Raw genomic sequence first — 10,413 nt, forward strand, 5'->3', positions numbered from 1 at the left:
GGTTTCTCTCTTTTGCTCTCTCATTCGCGCACGGAAATTTCTTCGTACGGGAATTTTATGAAGCGAAGGCGGCTGCAGACCATTTTCTTTGTTTAGTTCATGTTCGTAGGCGCAAATTACAAACCTAACACTTGGAGCAACATTTCCACTACTCTAGAGGGGCATAAACTGTAGACAGTGCACGCTTTCTCATTTATCCAATCGCTCGCAAACACATTGCATTGCTAGTCTACAGTGGCAATACAAAGTGACGTTTCACCATGCACGTCGAAGTTCATTACCAGTACCGCGCCAGCATCGACCGGCCGGCGAAGCGACGAGCTCAGCAGCGCATGCGCAAGGCCCGACACCACCCCAACCGAGCTTCCCTGCTTATCGGAGAGAGCAAGTGCGCGTGAACACGGGCGCGTCTGAGTATCTGGATTTAAAAAAAAAAAGAAAAAGAAAGCGTTTCCGAGATATTGACAAAGACAAGTGGTCGCGGTCGCTCTGAATCTTATCGTATTATAGAAAACGTGGGATGGCGGCGCTTCCTCGAGGGTCAGAAAGTACAATCGTCGAACTAGGTGGCAAGTGGAGTACATCCTTTTTCTTGGAACGGTTTGCAATTGACTGCTTGAATGTGCCGACCACGCGTCGCGGGTCGCGTATAGAGCCAACCGTTGGCAAGCACGCGTCTAGCGTAGCAGCAGAACCGATCGCGGTTGCGATAACCCATCGTTGGCAGCGAAAAAGAAAAACACCCACACGCAGTTTGTAGCAATAACCGTACAAATCAATGTGGTTTTAAATATAGCTTCACTGGTCACCCAAGAAGGGCACCGAAACTTTCTCATGACGCACACCGCTGTAGTCCACAAAGAACAAAGCGCACAAAATAGATATGATACAGCCGCACCGCATTATTTCGTGTTTTCACCATTTCATTACTTTCGTGTGCATGCGCGCTAGGGCCACGCAGGCCAGGAGTAAAAGGCACGAAAAAAAAAAAAAAAATGGTACGCAATCCTAAGCTTTGACTTGACTGCTGTGGCACTCGCATTTGTGTTCTTTACCTTAGGCGAACGCAATGCGCAAACTGAACTGGAATTTCCAATAATGGAAATTCCTGTTTGGCTCATATTTGCGTTTTTCGCCCGAGCAAGCGCTTCACTGCACTACGCTTTGCCCCTTCAACGTGGCTACACTGCCCGGCAGGCGTGTTCTGCGTAGGGCCGAACCTGCAGGCAAAAAGCATGGGCGCCGCCATCTTGTTGAGAGCGGCGCCAGGGACACAATCGCGCCTAGCTCATTGAGTTTTCCCCCAAAACTGAAAAAAATTTGACTTCATTAAACGAGAAAGATGCCACGAGTGTCCCAACAAAAAGCTTTGAGGATTACCGAAGGGTAACTGAGGGCGACGCAACGGGCTCTGGAAAGAAGGATGATGGGTGTGGCGTCACGGGGGGATCGGAATAGAGCAGATTGGGGTGTGCGAGAACAAACGCTCGTTAATGACACCAAAGTTTAAACCAGGAAAAACAAATGGGCATGCGCAGGGCATGCAATCTGGGGGGAAGATAACCGGTGGCCATTAAGGGTTACAGACTGAATTCCGAGAGGAGGGAAGCGTAGCAGGGGGTGGCAGAAAGGTAGGAGGGCAGATTAGATTAGGGACTACATGGCGACAATCGGCACCTGACCGGGGTACTTGGAGGATCATGGGAGATGCCTTTGCCCTGCAGTGGGCGTAGCCAGGATGATGATGATGATGATGTTCATGATGAAAAGGTAGCAACAGGTCTTCGTAACATACAGGTTAGAAAGATGAGGCACCTTTTAACCCTTGAATATATTTCGCCACATTCGGGCATACGACAAGTTTGTTTTCGAGGCGCTCGGTCCCACTGCTGCGAAAATGTGTACACAAAGGCTGCACAGTAGTTGCCAGAAATCGGGCACTCTATTTTTCTTTCATAGGGAATCTTTCTTCCACTTGGGCAGCGGATTTCGGCGGCAGGGCGAGCTTGCGTGGGCGCGGTGGTTTACGGATCCAAGCGATAGTGAACTCCAAAATCCAGTGTTGGCTTTGAGTGGGATTCATATTGATTGCGAACCCCACGGCTAATCCTACCCCCCATCCCCCCAAGTGGCTCTTTACAGGAGACAATCATTCAGAGACATCGGACAAATAGGAATTCTGGTTCTTTCTTTTGCTTTCATTAATTTTTCTCGAAGCCCATAACTAGAAATTTGCTGGAGCGGCTGTCCCATTTGCGACGCAACAAGTGCGACGCTACACACAGATGGAGTGGCAGTTTAATTACTCTCGTGGTCCGCGAACCGGCATCGTTGCGTGTAGTATAGGAATGGTGCGTGTCAAGTCAGTGCTCGCGTTGAGCTTGTGCTCTTCATTTTGATTGAATGAAGTCTCACCTAAGTGAGCGGGGCCGATCCCGGAGGTAGTGCAATACCGGGCCGACCTGCGGCGGAGGTGAAGCAGGCTTCAAGCACTCCGCCAACTTCCAAAAATAGGTTTAATATCGTGGGTCCATATAGAACCCGTATCAGATATTAAGCTGATAAGAACAGAGTTTTTTATTTATGCTAGTTACAAATACATCAAAAATATGTTACAAAACCAAGGAAAAAACGGATAAAAGGTGTATAATCTAAAAACGCAAACAAATGACTAAAAAAACTAGTTAGTGGTGTTAGTGATAAAAGGCTAAAACTGTAAAGGTGTAAAATACATGGCAAAACGCTTCTCTAAAACATAAAAGATCATTAAGAGGTGCCTACATGGGCTTTAAAAATCTTCGTAGATGGGCTTCGTAAATCTTCGTACATGGGCTTTAAAAATCTACACTTTGATCTTAGCCAAAAGGCCGAGAAGCGATGTCCTTCACTTCACTTCATTGTACTACTGCCTTGTGGGCGCCCTGCCGACATGGGTAACCTCAGCAACAGCGTGGGCAATATTATAAAATTCAGCCTGTGTACAGACTCAACGCTCCCTATCTCACGGATGAATTCGCAACGCCTCAGTCTTTCGCTGTTAACGAAACGCTGTCGCGTAGAAACGAGACCCGAGTGCAAGCTTGCTTGTAACGCGAAACCAACCAAGGCAACCTCGTAGAAAACGGAACAGGCGAGCGGAAAAAAAACGCGCCAGGGGAATGCTTACTTCCGTCTGAATGCGACCGCTCAAGGTGACCTTCCTTGAGGGCTTCGTTTCAAGCCCGTGTGCAATTGTAATATACTACGCGCATTTCCTTCATTTCTTTTTATTTACCGCAAGGCCCACTGAAAATTTTGATACGGCACAGGCCGGGACGGATCGCAACGTGTCGAATCGACCGGTAGAATTAGGTAGCATGCCCCATGTACGAAGACGAGCAACATAGAAGTGAATGACAAAATAAATATAGAAAACGCTGCACACTCCTTCCAACCGGAAACATAGAGGGGAGAAAGATCGCCATCTGAAACACAGGCATTGTAAAAAAAAGAAAAAAAAAAGTGCTACCTCATCATCTTTACCATTACCGTGTGTGTGTATGTATATATGCATGTGTGTGTGTGTGTGTTTGTGTATTTATATATATATATATATATATATATATATATATATACGCACACATGCTAGCATAGCTTAAACGCAGCTGGAAAGCTCAGCCTTGCACAAGAACCACCCCCTGTCGCAAACCCCTTTGAAACATTCAAATGCCAAACACGAGTAGAGCGAGGTCGTTCGAACCTGGCGCCAAAACGCATTGGCGCCATCTGTGTACGGAACTAGGAAAACCTGCGGACTTTGCAATACAGAAAGAAAGGTAGATGGCGCGAGCTAACGCTCCATTGCATACTAAGAACGAGAGTTAGTGAATAATGGCAGAAACGTCTTGGGAAGAGAAAAAAAAAAAAAACACGCAAAAGTTGTTGGCTTGTGCAAGCACTCTATGTTACAGCGATTAAAGAGCATAGCATCTTCTACAACAGCAGCTACAAAAAGAAGAAGAACGTGAGAGAGGGAGAGAGACAGGCGTGTTTCTTTGGAATGCAGAGCATGCAGCACATACTATAAAGTGCCAAAGAGACGGGGAAAGCAGATGGCGCGAAGGTGTATGTCCTCAAAGCTTGAAAGCAATTTCTAAATTACATGTACCGAAGTCCACCTACTCTCATCAGGTTGCTCCCGCCTCCAGTTGCGTTTAAAGTGAAATTACAGTCGCCTCAAAGGCAGACAGAGAGAGAGTGAAAATAGGTACACTTGCTTCGCGCAGCTGCAGCCGTTCAAATTTTACAGCAAGAGCACTCCCGAAGCAACAAAGTCCGCTGCCGCCTGGGCGCAATGCGCTCGCTTCAGTAAATTGCCGTGCTGGCCTCGGCAACCAAGAGGTGTAGTGCGGCAGACTGCTGCATTGTAGCACACCGCAAACCGTGCAGACGTAAGCGATCGCCTCGACATCGCTGCGAGCGCTCGAAGAGACAAAGTCCGAAACCACGTGTGCCGGGGCGGTGCGAGCGCGACGCCTTTGACGCAACTTTTGCGTACAAGCCGCCGCACCGCCACGACGGAATCGCTGGCATCCCGCACGCAGCTGCATTGTGTCACGCCGGCAATCGTTGAAACACCACGCAGTCGTCGGCGTCGGCCCCGACATGGTTGCGAGCGCTGGAAGAGACAAAGTCCGAAACCGCGTGTGCCGGGGCGGCGCGAGCGCGACGCCTTTGACGCAACTTTTGCGTACAAGCCGCCGCACGGACACGACGGAGCCGGTGTCACCCTGCAGAGGGCTGCACTATAGCACGCCGGGAACCGGCAAAGAACCGCGCAGACGTCGTCGTTGGCCGCGGCGTTGCCGCGAGCACGCGAAGAGACAAAGTCCGAAAGGACGTCAGCCGGGGCGTCGAGCACGCCGCCCGCACTGTTCGCACGCGTGCTCGGAAATGGCGAAGGGGCCGCGCTAGCGTGCCTTGAATCGGTGAGCGGCGGTACCGCGGCGATCGCCAGAGCTCGAATCCGCCCTGCAAAAGCCAAATATTGGCGCTCGGCTCGGCGCAGTACGCCGCCGCGTCGCACGAGTACGGCCCCATGGAGGTCTGGGCACTTATCGCTGCTACTGTAAGGGGCCGTACGGCCCCGGCCGACATTGTACCGTAGTGCGATTTTCGGCTTGCGCGTGCTCGTGGCGTAGTCCGCGCACCGTTCCGACGTCGACAATCGTGCCCACGACTACGCGAGCGCTGGAAGAGACAAAGTCCGAAACCGCGTGTGCCGGGGCGGCGCGAGCGCGACGCCTTTGACGCAACTTTTGCGTACAAGCCGCCGCACGGACACGACGGAGCCGGTGTCGCCCTGCAGAGGGCTGCACTATAGCACGCCGGGAACCGGCAAAGAACCGCGCAGACGTCGTCGTTGGCCGCGGCGTTGCCGCGAGCACGCGAAGAGACAAAGTCCGAAACGACGTCAGCCGGGGCGTCGAGCACGCCGCCCGCACTGTTCGCACGCGTGCTCGGAAATGGCGAAGGGGCCGCGCTAGCGTGCCTTGAATCGGTGAGCGGCGGTACCGCGGCGATAGCCAGAGCTCGAATCCGCCCTGCAAAAGCCAAATATTGGCGCTCGGCTCGGCGCAGTACGCCGCCGCGTCGCACGAGTACGGCCCCATGGAGGTCTGGGCACTTATCGCTGCTACTGTAAGGGGCCGTACGGCCCCGGCCGACATTGTACCGTAGTGCGATTTTCGTCTTGCGCGTGCTCGTGGCGGTGTCCGCGCACCGTTCCGACGTCGACAATCGTGCCCACGACTACGCGAGCGCTGGAAGAGACAAAGTCCGAAACCGCGTGTGCCGGGGCGGCGCGAGCGCGACGCCTTTGACGCAACTTTTGCGTACAAGCCGCCGCACGGACACGACGGAATCGCTGGCATCCCGCACGCAGCTGCATTGTGTCACGCCGGCAATCGTTGAAACACCACGCAGTCGTCGGCGTCGGCCCCGACATGGTTGCGAGCGCTGGAAGAGACAAAGTCCGAAACCGCGTGTGCCGGGGCGGCGCGAGCGCGACGCCTTTGACGCAACTTTTGCGTACAAGCCGCCGCACGGACACGACGGAGCCGGTGTCGCCCTGCAGAGGGCTGCACTATAGCACGCCGGGAACCGGCAAAGAACCGCGCAGACGTCGTCGTTGGCCGCGGCGTTGCCGCGAGCACGCGAAGAGACAAAGTCCGAAACGACGTCAGCCGGGGCGTCGAGCACGCCGCCCGCACTGTTCGCACGCGTGCTCGGAAATGGCGAAGGGGCCGCGCTAGCGTGCCTTGAATCGGTGAGCGGCGGTACCGCGGCGATCGCCAGAGCTCGAATCCGCCCTGCAAAAGCCAAATATTGGCGCTCGGCTCGGCGCAGTACGCCGCCGCGTCGCACGAGTACGGCCCCATGGAGGTCTGGGCACTTATCGCTGCTACTGTAAGGGGCCGTACGGCCCCGGCCGACATTGTACCGTAGTGCGATTTTCGTCTTGCGCGTGCTCGTGGCGGTGTCCGCGCACCGTTGCGACGTCGACAATCGTGCCCACGACTACGCGAGCGCTGGAAGAGACAAAGTCCGAAACCGCGTGTGCCGGGGCGGCGCGAGCGCGACGCCTTTGACGCAACTTTTGCGTACAAGCCGCCGCACGGCCACGACGGAGCCGGTGTCACCCTGCAGAGGGCTGCACTGTAGCACGCCGGGAACCGGCAAAGAACCGCGCAGACGTCGTCGTTGGCCGCGGCGTTGCCGCGAGCACGCGAAGAGACAAAGTCCGAAACGACGTCAGCCGGGGCGTCGAGCACGCCGCCCGCACTGTTCGCACGCGTGCTCGGAAATGGCGAAGGGGCCGCGCTAGCGTGCCTTGAATCGGTGAGCGGCGGTACCGCGGCGATCGCCAGAGCTCGAATCCGCCCTGCAAAAGCCAAATATTGGCGCTCGGCTCGGCGCAGTACGCCGCCGCGTCGCACGAGTACGGCCCCATGGAGGTCTGGGCACTTATCGCTGCTACTGTAAGGGGCCGTACGGCCCCGGCCGACATTGTACCGTAGTGCGATTTTCGTCTTGCGCGTGCTCGTGGCGGTGTCCGCGCACCGTTGCGACGTCGACAATCGTGCCCACGACTACGCGAGCGCTGGAAGAGACAAAGTCCGAAACCGCGTGTGCCGGGGCGGCGCGAGCGCGACGCCTTTGACGCAACTTTTGCGTACAAGCCGCCGCACGGCCACGACGGAGCCGGTGTCACCCTGCAGAGGGCTGCACTGTAGCACGCCGGGAACCGGCAAAGAACCGCGCAGACGTCGTCGTTGGCCGCGGCGTTGCCGCGAGCACGCGAAGAGACAAAGTCCGAAACGACGTCAGCCGGGGCGTCGAGCACGCCGCCCGCACTGTTCGCACTCGTGCTCGGAAATGGCGAAGGGGCCGTGCTAGCGTGCCTCGAATCGATCGGCCGGGGGCCCCGTAGGGCGACAGACAGGCAATTGTGCAGGAAACCGTACTGGCCATTGGCGAGAAATTGCCGTTCGCGCATTCGGTGGACGCGCTGCGCTTTCACGACTTCGGCATTGTGCTGCCGACGTAAGCTTTCAATCTTGCTCGCGGCGTTACGAGGCGGCACGATTTTCGCCAAACGCTCGTCGAAAGTGGCACGAGTACGGCCCCATGGAGGTCTGGGTACTTATCGCTGCTATTATATGGGGGTCCCAGAGAGCAGTCGCCCCCAAAGCGACCTGGGTGTTTGATATGCGGCGGGCTTCGTGCCCGTCAAGCGTGTCCCCGGTATCGCTCCCGTGGATCCCACAGCTGACGTCTGCAGCCTCATCCGCTTGATGCGTTAGGGGCTGGTTGTCGGACGACGCTTTTTCCACGATATCGAAGTGTGTTCCGCATCGTCCTCGGACGAATCAAATACGAAAGCGCCGAAGGCGCGGGCGTGACCCGTCGCCTAGCGGCTTTGCCGTCTCGGCTACGTTGCAAGTGTCGGTCGGTCCACCAGTGCTGCGGGCTCGAGAGAAACCGCAAGCCGCGATCGAGTCGACACAACCGGTCTATCGAGAATGTTGCGTGCTTCTTGCCGCGTGGCGATACCCGGCCCTGCGGGGAGGGCGCCGTTGCGAGCTCGAACGCCGTCGTCTCGGACTGTGCAAAGTGCTACCCTTTGCGAGAACGAAGCGTGTTGGGGCGCCTGAAGGTGGCCTCGGCATCGCAAAAACGGCGTCCGGCCTGCTTGAAAGGCTGGACGCGCAGTTGAACGATTACCTGGTTGATCCTGCCAGTAATCATATGCTTGTCTCAAAGATTAAGCCATGCATGTCTAAGTACATGCCGAAATAAGGCGAAACCGCGAATGGCTCATTAAATCAGTTATGGTTCCTTAGATCGTTTCTTCCTACTTGGATAACTGTGGCAATTCTAGAGCTAATACATGCAGTGAGCCTGAAGCCCTTTGGGCGACGGGTGCTTTTATTAGACCAAGATCGATCGGGTTTCGGCCCGTATTGTGTGGTGACTCTGGATAACTTTGTGCTGATCGCATGGCCACGAGCCGGCGACGTTTCTTTCAAGTGTCTGCCTTATCAACTTTCGATGGTAGGTTACTTGCTTACCATGGTTGTTACGGGTAACGGAGAATCAGGGTTCGATTCCGGAGAGGGAGCCTGAGAAACGGCTACCACATCCAAGGAAGGCAGCAGGCGCGCAAATTACCCACTCCCGGCACGGGGAGGTAGTGACGAAAAATAACAATACGGGACTCTTTTGAGGCCCCGTAATTGAAATGAGTACACTCTAAATCCTTTAACGAGGATCAATTGGAGGGCAAGTCTGGTGCCAGCAGCCGCGGTAATTCCAGCTCCAATAGCGTATACTAAAGCTGCTGCGGTTAAAAAGCTCGTAGTTGGATCTCAGTTCCAGACGAGTAGTGCATCTACCCGATGCGACGGCTCGGACTGAACATCATGCCGGTCCTTTCTTGGTGCACTTCATTGTGTGCCTCGAGAAGGCCGGTGCTTTTACTTTGAAAAAATTAGAGTGCTCAACGCAGGCGAGTCGCCTGAATAAACTTGCATGGAATAATAGAACAAGACCTCGTTTCTGTTCTGTTGGTTTTTGGAATACGAGGTAATGATTAAGAGGGACAGACGGGGGCATTCGTATTGCGGCGCTAGAGGTGAAATTCTTGGACCGTCGCAAGACGAACTACTGCGAAAGCATTTGCCAAGAATGTTTTCTTTGATCAAGAACGAAAGTCAGAGGTTCGAAGGCGATCAGATACCGCCCTAGTTCTGACCATAAACGATGCCAACCAGCGATCCGCCTGAGTTACTCAAATGACTCGGCGGGCAGCTTCCGGGAAACCAAAGTGTTTGGGTTCCGGGGGAAGTATGGTTGCAAAGCTGAAACTTAAAGGAATTGACGGAAGGGCACCACCAGGAGTGGAGCCTGCGGCTTAATTTGACTCAACACGGGAAAACTTACCCGGCCCGGACACTGGGAGGATTGACAGATTGAGAGCTCTTTCTTGATTCGGTGGATGGTGGTGCATGGCCGTTCTTAGTTGGTGGAGCGATTTGTCTGGTTAATTCCGATAACGAACGAGACTCTAGCCTATTAAATAGGTGCGGGGTTCCCAGCACCTTACAACCTTCTTAGAGGGACAAGCGGCTCCTAGCCGCACGAAACAGAGCAATAACAGGTCTGTGATGCCCTTAGATGTCCGGGGCCGCACGCGCGCTACACTGAAGGAAGCAGCGTGTCTTTATCCCTGTCTGAAAAGACTGGGTAACCCGTGGAACTTCTTTCGTGATTGGGATAGGGGCTTGCAATTGTTCCCCTTGAACGAGGAATTCCCAGTAAGCGCGAGTCATAAGCTCGCGTTGATTACGTCCCTGCCCTTTGTACACACCGCCCGTCGCTACTACCGATTGAATGATTTAGTGAGGTCTTCGGACCGATGTCCGGCGCGGCCTTTCGGTTGCGCCGGTCTGTTGGAAAGATGACCAAACTTGATCATTTAGAGGAAGTAAAAGTCGTAACAAGGTTTCCGTAGGTGAACCTGCGGAAGGATCATTACCGGATTGTGAAGGGTGGCGAGCGCCATTGTTTCTACCCCGTGTGGGTGAAGCAGCTCGCTGCGCCCGACGCTTTCCGCCGCTGGCCCCGCTTGGACGCGGGGACGGCTATACCCGAACATGCCGGGGACTGCCTGAATTTTGAGGGGCGCCCCGTGCCAAATTTGTTGCGCCCAGTGGACGCCGGCTGCAACCTTGGACGGTTGGCTTGGCCGCGCCCGCGGGTAGAAACGGCGTAACGCACACTGGGTGGGCTTTCTGTCCGCTTTGGCGCTCTTGCGCGGAATGGGAGTAAGACGACCCGACCTGCTGCTTTGCCCAGTACGAGGGGAACGGC

The 10,413-nt window shown here is 54.9% G+C and overlaps 2 non-coding genes across 2 annotated transcripts; one reads left to right on the forward strand and one right to left on the reverse strand.

Moving 5' to 3' along the window:
• Positions 1 to 2,419: 2,419 nt before the first annotated feature.
• LOC140215072 (U2 spliceosomal RNA) lies at positions 2,420 to 2,611 on the reverse strand. The gene has a single exon (XR_011891993.1). It is a non-coding gene; the product is annotated as a U2 spliceosomal RNA (small nuclear RNA).
• Positions 2,612 to 8,262: 5,651 nt separating this feature from the next.
• On the forward strand, positions 8,263 to 10,077 carry LOC140215073 (small subunit ribosomal RNA). Its single transcript, XR_011891994.1, has one exon. It is a non-coding gene; the product is annotated as a small subunit ribosomal RNA (ribosomal RNA).
• The last annotated feature ends 336 nt before the right edge of the window (positions 10,078 to 10,413 follow it).

This window comes from Dermacentor andersoni, unplaced genomic scaffold (assembly GCF_023375885.2).
Source record: "Dermacentor andersoni unplaced genomic scaffold, qqDerAnde1_hic_scaffold ctg00000808.1, whole genome shotgun sequence".
Taxonomy (NCBI): domain Eukaryota; kingdom Metazoa; phylum Arthropoda; class Arachnida; order Ixodida; family Ixodidae; genus Dermacentor; species Dermacentor andersoni.